The sequence below is a fragment of the Ambystoma mexicanum genome, chromosome 4p (genome assembly GCF_040938575.1).
Source record: "Ambystoma mexicanum isolate Mex_15411 chromosome 4p, UKY_AmexF1_1, whole genome shotgun sequence".
Classification (NCBI taxonomy): Eukaryota; Metazoa; Chordata; class Amphibia; order Caudata; family Ambystomatidae; genus Ambystoma; species Ambystoma mexicanum.
Window position 1 is genome coordinate 784,488,423 of NC_090927.1, and position 17,344 is coordinate 784,505,766.

General features: G+C 49.3%; 1 pseudogene; it reads left to right on the forward strand.

The window, feature by feature from the left end:
• The first annotated feature begins 3,063 nt into the window (after positions 1-3,063).
• Positions 3,064-3,280, forward strand: LOC138460383 (U2 spliceosomal RNA; annotated as a pseudogene).
• Positions 3,281-17,344: the final 14,064 nt, after the last annotated feature.

Here is a 17,344-nt window from a genome sequence, read left to right on the forward strand (position 1 = left end):
GAATGGACGCAACGTCCCGGCTGCTCCGGGAGATTGTCGGGGAGTCCTCCCTGAGGGATGTCATCGTGGGCATGGGTGCGAACGCCAGGAACTACTCCTGGAGTAGGCCCGATGGCTCTGTGCGCTCCAGGATCGACTTTGTCTTCACCTCCCAGACGGTAAAGCCGGTACAAAGCTCCATGGTTGCCGTACACTTCACCGACCACAGAGCAATCAGCTTCACAGGGGAACTTTCGGGGAAGTTCCCAGCCGGGCCGGGATCCTGGAAGCTGAACTGCACGCTGCTGGAAAGCGAAGAGGCTAAGGCAAACCTCAGGCTAGCATACGCAGAGTGGAGGAGCATGAAGGACTGCTTTCAATCCACGGGGGAGTGGTGGGAGTGGGTCAAGACCCAGGTCCGGAGCTTCTTCCAGGGTGTCAGCAGGGCTGCGGCACGGGAAAAGAAGAGGACATTCAGGGCCCTGCAATCGCGGTTGCAGGGACTGTTCGACCTCGAGCTCAGAGGCTGGGACGTGCAAGACGACCTAGAGGAAACCAGGAGAGGTCTGGAAAACCACTTCCAGGCGGAAGCTAGGAAAGTCATGTTCCGTTCCAGGGTCGAGCGACTTCAGAAGGACGAAAAATGCAACGCATTTTTCTTCAAGAAGCTACACTCCACTACCACACCCCTACTGGAACTACGGGACCCAGAGGGAAACCTCCAAGACGAGAAAGAACTGGTGATGAAGGTCGTCACGGACTTCTACAGCAGCCTCTTCTCGCCTAAGGCGTCGGAGGGAGCCCAGGCAGACAGGTTTCTGGCTGGGATCTCGAGGACACTGGGACCGGAGGAAAGAGGGCCTGAACGCACCCTTCACGCTAGGGGAGCTGCACCAGGCGGCCACCTCCTTCAAACGCGGCAAGACCCCGGGCTGTGACGGGCTCCCAGTGGAACTCTACACCGAACTCTGGGACCAGATCGGGCCGACTTGCTCGCGCTATACGAGGAGATGGCGGAGAAGGGCAGCATGCCACAGACCCTGAGGGAAGGTACGATTGCCCTCTTGTACAAGCAAAAGGGAGAGAGAGATGACCTCAAAAACTGGAGACCGATAACATTGCTAAATGCAGATTACAAAATATTAGCAAAAGTTATTGCCAACAGATTAAGAGCAGTAATCGGGCACTTAGTACATCCAGACCAGACGTGCGCTGTCCCGGGCAGATGCATACATGAAAGCCTACTGATCGTTCGAGACTCGATACAATCAGCAAAAGATCGAGGAACGCCTTTGGGGGTTCTAAGCCTAGATTTTGAAAAGGCATACGACAGTCTCTCACCCATTTATGTTGAAGATAATGGAGAAAATGGGTTGCCCAAAACCCTTTCTAACACACATCTCCACGCTATAACGCTGGAGTCTATAGTCAAGTCCGCATCAACGGGGAGTTGACTGAACAAATTCCAATATTATCAGGGGTTAGGCAGGGATGTCCGTTATCAGCACTTCTGTACATCTGTGCGGTAGAACCCTTACATATCGGACTGAGGTCACAAAGACATAGCAGGAGCCCCAGTGCCGGGGACCCCAGAGCAAGTAAAAACCATAGGGTACATGGACGACGTAACAGCTTTGTGCAAAGACGCCAAATCTGTGAACCAGGTCGTGACACAGACTGAACTTTTTTGCAAAGCGGCAGGATTCAAACTGAACAAACATAAGTGCCAATTACTAACGATAGGAACATGGAACAATCTCACACCATGCCCTGTAAACAAAACAGAAGACAGTTTGAAGATACTGGGACTGCTGTTTGACAAACAGATGGACGGGACAAAACAATGGGAAAGCACAACGCAGAAAATAGAGAAAAAAATCAATTTCTGGGCTTTGAGACAGCTAACGATAGAAGGGAAGGTGCTGCTCATGAAAGCAGTCATCCTCCCATTGTTGCTGTTTTTGGCACTGATCTTCCCACCAAAAATTAAGCAGGTGCGAAAAATACAAAGACTGATGTTCTACTTCTTATGGAACTCAAAGATGGACCGCGTCGCAAGAAAGACTATGTATAAAATAAAGGAGAGAGGAGGAAGGGGTGTACCAGAAATACAAGACTTCCTTACAGGACACTATGTAGGGTTTTGCTTAAACACGCTGAAGCACGCAGCATCGATGGCAGCGCCGTTCATAAGGTACGCAATAGCGAACATATTGGAAAAGCACAAGATAATACCGAGAAGTAATACACTACCAAAAGCAATGGAAACACCTTTTTTCTACAAAAGCATCGGCAATTTCCTGCCAACAGTGGAAGATCAAGAACTTTAAAAAAAAATATGGGTGGAACCCAGAGACATGCTAAAACAAAAAAGACTAAATGAAACCCCGGAACCAGTGGGCAACCTAGCGGGAAACAAACTAGACAAAGTTTGGAAAACCTTTGCGAAAGCAAAAGTAACGAACACCCAGAGAGACATAAACTGGCAGCTACTAACAAACGCACTGCCTTTGAAATCCTTCATGCACAGGAGAAAACTTGCCAAAACAGCAACATGCCCTAGAGAACAATGTATGCAAGACGAATCAACACTACATTTCGTTTGGAATTGCGCGTTTGCCAAACAAGTGTGGGCAAAACTTGAAATTCTGACTTTCGCTCTCACAGGAGAGCAGACCTTAACTTTCGAATCGATTTTGACAGGGATACAGGAGGGAGGGAGGAGGGAAACAAGAAAAAATCCTTTTCTATCAAATCACATCTGCAACAAAAGAAGCCTTGTGGAAAGCTAGATCACTACTAGTGCTATAGCACAAAAACATAACTCCAGAGGAGTGTGTTAAGTTAGCGTTGTGTTATTTATACACATATTACTGTCTTGAGGCCAAAGACAAGGGTAAACAAGAGGCACAAAAGATTTGGCAACAAGACAACTGGCGAACGCTAACTGTTTAACCAATCTGGGTTAGGGAGAGCTTTAGCTCAAAGTCTTTCTTTTGACAGTTTTTTAACCAAATTCTATTTTAATTCGTGACAAACTTTTAATTGGAGAACTAATTGGCGTATAGTTGCAAGTAGTATAAACTACCTTGCTGGAGGAAAGGGACGGTTGTAAGGGGAGATGTGGAGACCGGTCAAAAAGAAAAAATCCGTTCTTATCAGTTTAATATCTGATACGTCCTCTATCTGGGGACCATATATTAAATTGATTTTTGGAACAGGGAGATGGAATGGGAGCTTGCTCTGTCCACTCCACGCATCAACCTGGTATTGCAGTACCTCCAGGACTGGTGCACTTCCCCACTCGGGGAAAACAAAGCTGTCAAAAAGAAAGACTTGGGCGATTCTTGAAAAAGAAGAGCACACACGGCAAAATATATCTGTACTTATGCAAATTATTTTTTTTATTTATTTTTTTTTTCCCTTTCTTCCTTCTTTTTTGTTTAGATGTCCTGTTGAACATTCCGTGTCTTGGAGCAAGTTGTCGGAAGGAAAAAAGTCTGCCGTTTGGCTCCTTTTTCAGGGGAGCCGCCAGCCAGCCGGAGGAGGAGAGCATGGGGGACACTGTCCTTGCCCTGCTTCCTTCCTTCCTTCCTTCCTCGCCCCTGCCGGCCCCGAACGGCCAAGCCTTATCTAAGGTGGGCGCTCGGAGGAGCCTGCCCCCCCCAGGCAGCTCGGGGTGACTTTGGGCCCTGGCACCGAGGCTGCTGGAGATGTGGGGGCAGAGCCATGCAAAAACGGACCCGGGGCTGCTGGTCTTTCATGCAAACGCACGCTAGGCCCGGCTGCCTCCGAGGTGCCTGGGAGTCTACGGCAGAGAGCGACTCCGAGTCAGCGGGGGAGCTGCCGAGCAGCGCTCTTTCCGACGGACCCTTTCGGGCCATCGCTCACCTACCGCCCTCGACGAAAGTGCAGATTGCACCTCCGCCCTCCTGCTGCATGCAAATAGCGGTCACCGCAAATAGCGGTGACCGTTAAATTGCGGAACCAGAAATAGCGTCATCGCACAGGAACGGGAAAAGAGCACGGCGGCCATCTTTAAAAACACAATCCATTGCCATCCTCTGCCCCCTGGACCCGTTTTGAGGTGTTTGCAGTTCAAAATCATCCGGGACACCTGCATCATGCCCAAGGCATTAAAAAAAAAGTACTGACAGGCAGCGCAAGGAGAAATTTACAGCAGAGGAATTGAATATGCTGACACAGACCCTGGCTGAGAAAGCAGAGGTTGTTTTTGCAAATGACATGCAGCGGCCAACACTACTCCAAAAAAAAGCCATCTGGGTTCAAGTTGGTCAAAGTCAGTGCAGTGAGCACCAGCACCCGCACGGTGCGCGAGTGCAGGAAGAGGTGGGACGACAGACTGCAGGTGAGGGGCATCCTTGCGGAAAACCACCGCATTGCCAGTGCAGGTGGAGCTGGTTCACCAATCAGACTAAAAGAATGGGAGGTGACCTGTGGAAACCTGATTGCTGTGGAATCCATTGAGGGAGTAGGCACCATGGAGCACGGCTTGGGTACCACTTCGGATGGAGGTGAGTGTACACATGACAGGATGTGATGTGAATGTACTGTTCCCCCATATGTGAGCACAGACTCCCCTCATGCATGGACACACATCCACACATGCCTCCATCCCTCACCATGTCAGTGTCAGACCCAAACACACACACATGCACACATCACCAGATACAAGTTCCAAACACAACCATGCATGGATGAGGCACTGAACTGGCACATCACCTGCATCCACAACTACTAAGTCCCAATGGCCAAAACTGCATCATTTATGTAATCTGCATTAAGTATATTGAAACACAACCAATGCCATCCCCCTTCTTGTCCCTGACAGGCTCACATACATATGGTGAGGATGCCGCTAATGCATCCCAGGCACAAGCTACGAGTAAGAGGCCAAGGGCACAGGACTCGGAGGACACCCCCACAACATCCAGGGGTAAGGGGGGGAAGGTCACACCTGATGAGTGGGAAATATCGTAGGAGTGCCACTGCCAGGGCAGAAGTAGCTGCACCACAAACTGCAGCCCCACCACCGGAGGTGAACCCACAGGCACCAATACCAGCCACCGAGGGCCCACCATCAGCTGCAGCAAGCTCCGCTAGTGAGGCAGCCGCCACTGCCCCCCTATCTGATCCTGAGGACACCCTAGTTGGGCCAATGGAGATGCACACCCCAAGTCCCCCTAGAACTCCAGAGCCAGCACAATTCCAGACACCTGGGTCTGATGTGACTGTTGAGGACAACAATCCAGCCATTATGTCCCCCATGGTGGCTTCACCTGCTGCAGTGGATGCATTTGAGGGCACAGCATCCAGTACACCATCACCCAGCACTGCCCTCCAACTGACCACCATCCTGCAGCGTCAACACGAACTGACTGTGCTGGTTGGCCAGCATGTTGAGGAGGCTGCCCATCTCAGGGAGAATATTGTGGAGACGGCGAAGCACTCCACTGAGAGGATGGACGCAAACACTGACAGGCTGTGTAACGAGATATCCAGGCTCAGGGTGGTCCTCCTCGCATGGCCGACACAATGGACCGCCACTTCTCACAACCAGGTGTTAGGGAGAATTCTCTGTTTAGGCTGAATTTCCTAACATAACATTTCCCCCAGCAGCTTTGCTGGATTTCTGGAGTTTGTTTTTTTCCATCCTGCCAAGAGTGAGACTCTTTTCCTCCCACTCTTGGACATGAATGTGTGTAATTCCTTTGAATGTCAATGTGTTCTATGGGCTATGGGGTCTTTTACTCCATAGGGTCTCATATGTTTTTCTATGTGTGTTACACCGCACCCTATGTGCCGTAACACTGGGGCGTCCTAGCGGACCTCCATCATAGACTCCATACCCGGGGACTGACTACTGTTTCCCCGGGCATGTAAAGTCACCATTGGCTTTACTAGACCTCAATTTACTAACAGAACTAGTACAAACCATCTTATTGTGGATGTACTAGTAGGGGTAATTCGATTACTCCTGGATCTGTTATTCGAGGGGGCACTGTCCCGTCCCCCCTCGTCGAGTTTTGGCTGGTGGCAGTGGAAACTACTTGTTATGTCCGACCCCGAACATAACCCTATGGGATTCGTCCCATTGTTAGAGATTGATACTGTTTCTCATTAATCTCTAACGTACCACCGGTCTACTTATCTTAAATAAGTTTATCGGATGGTATTTTCTGCCAGAACTCGGTTTGTAAAATGGCGTCTGTGTTCGTCTCTGTGACTCCTAAACCAAAGGTTGAGCCCTTTGTTCCACTTTTGGCGGGCCTCTGTACAGAGACCCTCCAAAGTGGTGCCATTCTGTCTGGGTTACCACTGGGGTGTGGGAGGGGTTTTAGGCACCCTGGACCGAGTTGCCTTGCCAACTCCGGTCGCACTCTGGTGTGATTGGCCCAAGTGGTGAGCCTTCCCGCTCACCACTTAGCATGTGTTGATTGACAGCTAGGCTGAATGAATGGGGGTTTTCTGCATAAAAGCAGGGCTTTTGGGACTGGATCTTCAGAAGTCGCCACAGGACCTAAGAATCCGACGAGGGTAAAGCTGAGCGGACCTGCAACGATGACACCTCCGGTGGAGCCCTGCGGAACCGACTCACCACTTCCCGACGACAGAGGAGATCTCCCTGCCAGAGAGTCTCTTCCCCTGACTGGTGGGAACAACCAGTCCCCTTTGCTTTTTCTTCGCCTCAGGACGCAGTGGTCGAATTGCCCGTGCAGAGCACCTCGGCAACCGGATAGCCACTACCCCTGTACCGCGACCAAAAGGTGGTGCCTTGTGACAGAGCACTCCGCGGCTGGTCTCTTCCCTGGTGGTGCACCGGACTTCACTTTTCTTCGACGACGAGATCATCTCTACTCTTGGCAAAGACCCGACGTGCATCCACCACCAGGAACAACCGCCCCCGCCGGAGCGGTCTCTCCACAAACAAGGTACCGTGTCCGCCTGGCTTCCCTTTCGATCGGTTCGAGTGAGGTGTCTTAATCCTCTCCTTTGGGTCGCCTCCAAGCTTTCTCACGTATTGTTCTGAACTGGTTCAATCTGCCGATAACAATTTGCTACAAAGACTCGAACGCATTTCCACTTACAGACTTTTTGGGACATATCGCCTTGCCTCTCCCCGAGTGGGCCTGGCCTCTGAACTTTATGATCTATTGTGGTTCTTGCCTACTTGCCTTGCATTTTTCCGTGAAGTATTGAACTGTGTTGATTTCGTAACCTGCTTATTTTTCTCTCCCGTCCTAACTAATATTAGAGTGTCATCTAGGTTGAGGCATACACCTCTGTCTGCAAATAAGTGGTGCCGGTAGAACCTAGACCTGTCGAAATATTGTTAGGGGGATTGACCGTTTCTTCTTCGTAGAGTAATTGTATTTGACTTGTTTGCCGTCATAGTGCCATAGTGTTTTCGATAGATGTTTCGTTATAAATAAATACCTTAATATCTTTACACTGAGCCTCGTTGCGTGTTTGCTTGTCTTACGGTGAAGAATTGCCCTATATTGTATACTCCACATACTGCTTGACTCTTCTTGAGGGAAGTCTGACTGCTCAGCCACAGCTACCAAGTGAATCTGTGTGGTACAGACTGCTACCAAGTGGGTTTACTGCCAAACACCTGTAGTCCTAAGCCTTTTGAAGTGGTCCCAGAGGGAACTGCACAGGTTTCCGCTTAACACAAGGCCAGTCTGCCCCATCGTCATCTACCGGCTCTAGACAGACAAGCCCCCTCCGGCGCTCAACACGCACCGCCAAGCGCACGTCTGCCCATCCTCCAAATGCTGCTACAGACAATGGCAAATAGGGGTCAATGGAGATTCCTCTGCGTGCATGGGCCAACGCAAACATGGCAGACACATGAGGGACGGGTGGGGGGTGACGGTAAAGGATGTTATGGGTCTGTTGTGGGGGAAGGGTGTTATGGGTCTGTTGTGGGGGAAGGGTGTTATGGGTCTGTTGTGGGGGCTGGGGGGATGTTTGGGGACTTGCACTTTATCACCTTTCCGTTACTCAATACACTGGTTTCTGATCGAAACACAGGCTTGGACATCTTCATTGTGTTTGTGTACTTTATTGGCGACAGGGTCCATTGCGTGCTTCCAAACATACACCAGTGCATTACTACCCATATCGATGTGACAGTACGAAAACATGTTCTTCAGAATATTTGGTTGATCAGATGCTGTCTCACAGCACGTCCCTCCTGCCCATCCCCTCTTGCAAGACCTGCATCCCCTTCACCTCCGTCCTCATCACCATCATCATCCTCATCAGGTGCTTCTATTTCAACGTCAGGGGGCAGTGGCACATTCCGTCTGATACACATATTGTGCAGCATGACACATGCCATGGTGATCTTGGCCACCTTCTCATGTCCATACAGGAGAGCGCCACCAGACCTGCAAATGCACCTAAACGTGACTTCAAAAGGCCAAAAGTCTGCTCGATCACGATGCGGGTACGGGTATGTGCATGATTGTATTCCTCCTCGTGCCTGTTCTGTGGGTTCCGAAGAGAACTGAGCAGTGTTCCCACCTGCCACAGGTGGACACAATCAGCACAGGTGGAGGCAATGGAGACTGTGGCAGCTCAAAAGGAGCACAAACAGAGAAGAGAGTGGGCACCACCATGTATTCAAAAATGTTCAGAATATTCAAGTAAAAATCAAATGTTTCAAAAAAGAATATACATCCAATTGAAAAGGAGCTGGCTGTGACAAGTCTGGAGACACCCGGACTTATAATTGCAACACACGCTGGAGACCAAGTAATAATACTGGGTCACACAACCGCTCTCATATGGGGCCCAAGATGGGCACGTATTTATATCTGATTCACGACAATATGTTCAAGTATCCATAATATACCATACTTCTTAGAGAAAGGAAGATGAGTCTTTCTGATTCATATCAAAAATGATTTATCCATAGTAGTTCAAACAAAAAGCTATCACTAATAATCCTTAGTGAGGAAGCAGTTGCCACAATCCACATGTATTAGACTAAAAAAGCCAATGCCTTTCGGAAATTATTTCCTTCATCAGGGCGAGTCTCATTGGTGTGGTCAGTGGTAAAAAACAGAACGTCCTGCGTTCATGCCCACTCAGCAGTGGGTTGTAAATGACATTATGCACAAAGTCATGGAGAAAATCCACTCGTGCTTACAAGGAAACCAATCTTGTAATACACAGAGAGAAACGATCCTCCACTGTGCAGCTGCAGGGCAATGACTCACACTGCAGTCTGAGTCATTGCCCGAGTGGATTTTCTCCATGACTTTGTGCATAATGTCATTTACAACCCACTGCTGAGTGGGCATGAACGCAGGACGTTCTGTTTTTTACCACTGACCACACCAATGAGACTCGCCCTGATGAAGGAAATAATTTCCGAAAGGCATTGGCTTTTTTAGTCTAATACATGTGGATTGTGGCAACTGCTTCCTCACTAAGGATTATTAGTGATAGCTTTTTGTTTGAACTACTATGGATAAATCATTTTTGATATGAATCAGAAAGACTCATCTTCCTTTCTCTAAGAAGTATGGTATATTATGGATACTTGAACATATTGTCGTGAATTAGATATAAATACGTGCCCATCTTGGGCCCCATATGAGAGCGGTTGTGTGACCCAGTATTATTACTTGGTCTCCAGCGTGTTTTGCAATTATAAGTCCGGGTGTCTCCAGACTTGTCACAGCCAGCTCCTTTTCAATTGGATGTATATTCTTTTTTGAAACATTTGATTTTTACTTGAATATTCTGAACATTTTTGAATACATGGTGGTGCCCACTCTCTTCTCTGTTTGTGCTCCTTTTGAGCTGCCACAGTCTCCATTGCCTCCACCTGTGCTGATTGTGTCCACCTGTGGCAGGTGGGAACACTGCTCAGTTCTCTTAACGGGTGGTTCGGGGTTTGGGGGGCTTTACCATGCCACTATTGGCATGTCCACTAGCCTTGTGATGCTGTGCCAATAGCGGCATGGCGTCATTTACGGGATGGAGGGTCGCGCGCACGCGGCCTGCCCGCTATTAGTGGCACCGTACTTAGCGGTGCCGCTAATAGCGGTGAGCCGGGTCGTAATCCGCATGGGGATTGAACGTTACCGGTATTCTGTTACCAGCAACGTTAAATCCATAACGCCTACCGTGTAATGAGGCCCTATATCTCAACGTTATATCAGAACGCATTTAGCCAAGTGAGAGTGAATGGTCGTCTCTCCGACAAAATACCAATACTGTCAGGTGTAAGACAAGGATGTCCTCTATCAGCCATCCTATACATCTGTTCAATTGAACCACTACACAGGAAAATAAAAAGTGATCAACAAATTCAACGAGCATTCATACCAGGACTACCAAAAGAACAGGCCAAATGCATGGGGTACATGGATGACGTTATGGTGCTATGCACAAATGCACAATCAATTAACAGGGCCCTTGATCACACAACGTTTTTGCAAAGCTGCAGGTTTTTTAAAAAAAAACAAAGCAAAAAGCAACCTATTGACCACAGGTGCCTGGGACAATCTAGCAAAATGTGAGGTCCAAAAAACAACAAACACAATGGTATCCACTTTCAAATGTGACATACTATCATGGAACAAACTTCAAGCAAAGCTAGAAAATAAAGTACATTTTTGGAAAACCAGGCAACTGTCGATAGAAGGAAAATTACTTTTGATTAAGGCAGTTCTAATGCCTATGATATTTTTCATAGCATTGGTCTTCCCACCTACAAACATCCAAACAAAGAGACTTCAAAGATTATTCTTTGAGTTCATATGGAACTCCAAAATGGATTGTTTACGGAGAGACATTCTACATAAAAAAACAGTTTTGCCTATACATTACATATTTTTCTGTATCAATACGATTAAACTCAATCCAAAGCGGCCGTATACATTAAATATGCAACTAGCTGCCTCCTGCACAAATACAAATTCATCCAAGCTTCAAATATCAGTCCTAGAGCTCTGGATCCACCAAGATCAAGAACTTTTCACAACCTTTTTACCACAAATACATAACTTAGACTCAGCAAAACAAGACATTGTGTACCCGAACCTGATATTAAAAGAGATGGTTGAAACAGAAACACCGGAACCAGTGGGATATCTCTCTGGAACGCATTTGGAGAAAACTTGGGCCTTGCTATCCAATTCAAAAATCACTAATGAACAAAAAGACATTGCTTGGCTTGCCCTGCACAATGCATTACCCTTAAAAGCTTTCATGCATAGAATATGTTTGGCAGTATCAGCAGAATGCCCAAGAAACAGATGCAATCACGATGAGACAACGCTACATTTTTTTGTGTAATTGCCCGTTTGCTGCCCAAGGGTGGATCCTGGTGGATTCTGATCAATCCTCTTCTTACTGCATTAACGGGCCAGCAAGACATAACCTTTGACAAAGTTATTACGCGGATTGGAGGGGGAGGAGGGAAAGAAAAATTTGCAAGTTTTTATAAAATCACTGCTTCCACAAAACAAGCGTTGTGGAAAGCAAGATGTCTGGTAGTGCTCCAGCACAAAGAGATAACCCCTCAAGAATGTGTACAACTGATGTTGTGTCACTTGTACACATACTTTTGTGTTGCTGCCAAGAAATCCAACACAAGTGAAGCTAACGATTACTGGCAACAAGACAAAGTGGAGGACTCTCACTACGTAAATAATCTGGGGTAGAGTGAGCTAGCTTACAGTCTCTCTTTTTGACAGTTTTTTTAATCTAAATTCAAGTTTAACTTGAAAACGTTTTAATTGGCTTATAATCGCAGATTGGATTTTTCCAATTTGCTGGAGGAATGGGACGGTTGTAAGGGGAGATGTGGAGACCGTTAAAAAAGAAAAAAAGAAATTTTGAAGGCAAGGCATGCTTTAGTGCTCAGACACTTAGTTTTTTCTGCTTGGGAAACGGTTACGATTGCTCAGGTGGAGCTAAAGAATTATTATGTGAAGGATTCGGCCAAGTTGAGTCAAGCGGATTTGCAGCTTAAATGGGCTTATAAACCTCCATGAGAGGTCAGTGCAGTTGTAGACTTCTGTCCCTATTTATCTAGGGGCAGTTACAAATATATGCTTAACAGGAATTGATCTTGAGATTTTGCAGGAGAAAAGACTTCAAAAATGGACAACAGTTTAAGGTGCAGTTGTAGACTCCTGTCCTAAACGGGGGCAGTTGCAGACTCCTGCTATCCAGGAATTGATCTTAAGGCTTTGCAGGAGGTTTCAAGAATGGATGTCAGTCAGAGGTGGGCACTTATAGACTCCTGCTCAGTGAGTGGTTGTAGACTCCTGCTCATTTGGACAATTTGTGCTTCTGTTATCAAGGAAAGAGTTTTGGTTGGTTAATTTATTTTGTCTTTTAAGAAGCACTTGAAGACTACTATCAAAATCTGTTAAGATGCATATATAATTTGTTATATTTGTATTTGTGCAAGAATATTTGCATTCAGGCAGTGGTAGCCTTACATAAAGGCCTAAATCCCTGCTTGTGGTAATCAGAGCCATTACAAGGCATGCACCTGAACTTAAAGGGGTTGCCTTTTTATTTAGGGGCCCTAGGAGATTGATTTTAGTAGGCCTGTATATTCATTATGTCAATCAATAAGTTCTTGGTACAGGGGATTAGTGGACATGGAACTAGTAGGGAGCAATTTATTACTCGATGGATTTGAATGAAAGAGTTTGTTCAGACTCCATTATTGCTCAGTTGCCAGAATACTGGTGAAAGCATGGAAATATAGAGTAAACTCAATATTTAGGTTGGCCTTCTTGGGTGGGAAGTGATGGTGGACTCCCTATAAGAGTTATAGAGGCCTAATCATAAAATTTAAGGGATATTTGAAAAACACCCTTTTATATTGGTTCCTGGAATGGCGACTCTTCAAGAGAAGAACTACATAGAGAACACTAATGGTAGTGAAGTGAAGATGGAGGGGGTGTTTGGTTTGGACACTTTGTTTTGGTGCCAGGGCAAGAAAGGTATGGGACTCTCAAAGAGCAGTTTATATATAGGAAAGGTCAATTGATCTGTATAAACATTTATTTTTATTTTGGAGGATAGTTATAAGGCTTCCCTATACAGGAAGTTGGACATCGGGTTTGTTGGATTTTTTTTAAGGGTTTTTATTTTTGGCCAGCGACCGTAGTCATATTGTTCTTTTGATTATCAGGCATTAGTTTGTTTTCACCACAGTTTGGTTCCTTGTCTCAGTTCATGTGTAGAGTTGTGTTTTAAATAAATGTTACCATGATTTTGGTGTTATAACCATATTGTTAACATGTGGAGTTTTAATAAATACACTTTTGATATAAAAAATGTGAGGATTTTTCTTTACAGATGAGATTTGGTTCACAGGTTTCAGATTTTTGTTCGTTTATATATATTTTTCCAATGATGGAAGACTGCGGCAACGCCTCTTTTTGGAACTTGGAAGGTTAAAATAGCCTTCAAAATCTAGAACTTTCAAAAAACAATACCTCCAGCTACAGAGTTAAGAAACTCCATGCACATTACTGTTGATGCAAACCACAGCAAAGAAAAAGATTTTGATTATGTGGTGAAAACCATATTGTTTGAAGTTTTGAAAGTACAAAGTTATAGGCCGATTCATGGAATCAACGTGCGCCGAAAAAACGGCGAAAACGTGCGATTCGCAGAGAAACAGCGAAAATCGCAGTGCAAGTGCGATTATCGCACAGAAAACATTGCACATCAATTCATGGAAGTCCGTGCACGCGCGAAATGTGGGATGTGCGCTGAGAAAGTGCGCGGCGCACGCTGGCGCACAGGTCAACGAACGCCGTGCGATAAGGCCACAGCGAATTCGCACATAGCGCGGCGCACATAACAAAAGTAGGCGTAACACGGGGCGTCACACGCAGAATGGGGACCAACTAGTGAAAATGTGGGCGTCATGGGGGAAGTACAGGAGGCAAGTGCGCAGAACGCCCACACGCTCGCCTACAACACGTATTCATGGAATCGAATAGGGAAAAACAGCGCACGGCCAAAGACGCGCACAGGCCCATACATGTCCGACACACGAAAGCAGGCGTAGCGTCCCTGCGCAGGAAAAACATGTACGCCAAACTCCTACACGCGCGAGAAAGCCCACACGCGATCGGGCCTGGGGGAGCGTGTGCGTGTATTTCAGGGGTGCGCGTGAAGTTCCACACGCGATTGGCCTGGGCGCGTGTATTTCAGGGGCTCGCGGGTGTTTTCACACGCGATCGGGCCTGGGGGAGCGTGCCACGTGTATTCCAGGGGTCGCGTGAAGTTTTTCACGCGATCAGGCCTGGGGGGGGAGCGGGGTACCACTCACCGTCTGCCTTGCATGTAGAAGAACGCGTAGCCAACACCCGCTGTGAAGTAATAGCGTGTGAACCCCAACGGATGGAAAACACACGCACCGCACGAAAAGCACGTACAGAGCAGTGTAAAGGCATGCGGGATCTCCAAGCCCTGCCAGGGCAACGCCCGTGCGTGAAACGCCACAGACGCGCTTACGCTGTAAGGGCCTTTGGTCCAATGAAATCACGTACGCGCGCTTACGCGCTAAGGCATGAAATCGCTTAAGCGCTAAGGCCTTTTCCTTGAATTTCACGCTGACGTGCAGGATTTTCACGTGCCAAATCACTCCGTATCAAGCTGGCCACGCGAAAACACATGGAAGACCACGCTCCTGCCCAGAAGGCCGAATCACTGCCCCCCCAGTGCCCCGAGCAGCCTCCCACGGGCCATCTGCTGCTGCCTGCCTGCCTGCTGCCACCGTGCCCTGCCATTTGGTGCCTGCACATCAGCCATCTGCAGGGGTCCAGTTGCTGTGTCCACCTCTGCTGGAACAGAAGACTCCCGACTCGGATAACATCGCTCCACAGCCCAGCCCCAGGACCCAGTTGCCCACCCACTCCTGCCCCTGGGGTTGCCATGTCGGGCACATCAACATCTGGCACCAGTGGCAACCCCCGGCCAGAGGGGCACCAGCTTCACTGCCACCGAAGTTGGTGTCCTGGTGGAGCAAGTCCTGGGGCAGTATGATGCCCTCTTCGGATCGTCCCGCGCCAACAAGGAAGGAGGGGAGAGGATCTGGGCCGACTGTGTGGTTGCCATCAACGCGGAGGGGGTGGCAACCCGCACCATCCAGAAGGTCAATTAGCGCTGGGAGGACTTGAGGTCCAGGACCCTCATAAAGGCCCGGCGCCTCGTGGAGGGGGGCTGGGGCCGCATGAGTTCCATCCAGATGAGGGTCCTGGAACGCGTACACCCAGCGCTCCACGCCCAGGTCCTTGAGAGGGAGACCCGTCTGGAGTTGAGCGGTAAGTGGCCAAGCATTGCTGTGTGAGACAGGGCATGTTGCAGTGTGCTGGTTGTCTGATACTTGCCTGCATGTGTGACATAGGCCATGTACGCATGTATGTGTGCAGGGACATCATGGTAATGCATGTGCGACCAGTAATGTGTGAACCGCACGGTTGTTGCATGTGTTTAAATGCGACATAGGGAGCCCTGTGAAGATTGCACACATGAGAGCATGGCAGTCTCTGTTCCTGGACATGGGTGGGGGTGAGGGATGGGTGCTGATGCCAGGTACATATATGGTATCCATGCCTGTGTGCCTGACCTGCGTGTCTGTGACTTGTGAATGCCATGGATGCATGACACGTCTGACAATTTACAAATTCACTGATGCAGCCTAGTCATCCTTGTATGCACTGTGATTGGGGTGTACGGGGCCAGATGGATGTGACTGAGGTGAAGTGTGTGCATGCGATAGGCATGACCCATGATGCATGTGAGTACCATTACATTGTATATTTCGGGAGTCCATTGGACATGTATGGAAATGTCCATGGCATGCACCATGACTGTCACTGCGTGTGTTTTGCCTGGACTGACGTGTTGTGGAGTGACATGATGGAAGTGTACTTTGACAGTGGCACTCATCTGCTATTGCTTCCTGTCTAGGGGACCATTGTACAGTACCCTGATGCCTGTGTTCTATGTCTCCCTCTACGCAGCGGCTAGTGAAGAAGAGGGCGGAGACGGCGCTGTGGAGCAAGGCGGCGGGGATGCCCCCACGGCTGCAGCGGAAGGGGTGGGTGAGCCCCCACAGGGGCCTGCTACGGCGGTAGACGGTGAGGAGCCATCCAGGTTGGTGGCTTCCACAGAGGAGGCCGCCACTGAGGCGCACATGGGGCCTGGTGGGGGCATCCCTGCTGTGCAAGTGGTGCAGTCCAGGGGCAGGTGCAGACCAGGGGCAGGGGCAGGAGGCAGCACAGGTCACCGTGGAGGGGCCTGTGCATGTCGCGGTCCCTGACCCTGTGGGTGCACCACCATGCACCAGCAGGGATGCCCCGTCCCAGGCCCGTCCGCAGGTAGAGGGGATGTCCATATCATCTGACTCCCCTCCACCTGCGGACGAGGGGACCCCTGGCCGTATGGAGAAGGTCCTGATTGGGGTCGCGATGCGCACGGCTGTGATTCGTGATGCCGTGCGTGCTTCCCAGGAGGAACACGCACGTCATCACGAAGAGCACCGTGCCGACGTGGCCCAATTGGGATCGTACATGTTCGGGGGTTTCCTGCATGTGTCGGCCAATCTGGCGGCCCTCTCCTCCTCTGTGGAGACTATACGCCAGTCGTTCTCCTTGCCGTCTTCCGGCCCAGATGCCACCAGGGCCCCCTGTGGACCTGCCCTGACCAATGCAGCCAGCTCAGTGGGGATCCCATCCCTGCCACAGTCGGGAGTCAGAGGTCCAGCAGGGGTGGACACCACAGCAACTGGACCCCAGCAGATGGAGGATGTGACGGCATCATCGGGCAGGGCACGTGCACGACGGCGTCGGTGGTGGTTTCCATTAGCCTGGATGCCGTCGTGCTGGCACAGGCAGTTGCGTCGGAGGCAGCAGCAGGCTCAACGTGGGAGGCATCATGGCTCGGGGCCATCAACATCAGGGGTGCAGGCATCGGCCGGAGGGCAGGAGAACCCTGGAATGGGAGTGGCTTCCGTGTGGGAGCGGTTGTGCCAGCAGATAGGTGCGGCTTCCGTGTGGGAGCGGTTGTGCCAGCAGATAGGTGCGGAGCGGCAGCGGGCAGAGGAGGAACGGCTCACAATGGTCAGGGCGGAGGACTCCATGCGGAGGGCGCTGAGGCGGGCTGAGTGCCTCGAGGGTCTTCGCAGGGAGTTGGAGCTGGACACTGCATTATCCCTGCGGGACCTCTGGGCCAGGGAACATGCCCGCCTCCAAGCCATTGAACAGGAGTTCGATGATGCCCTGGCCCATGACAACAACCAGTGAGCCGTCGGACTAGCCCGCTGTCCTTGTAAATAGTT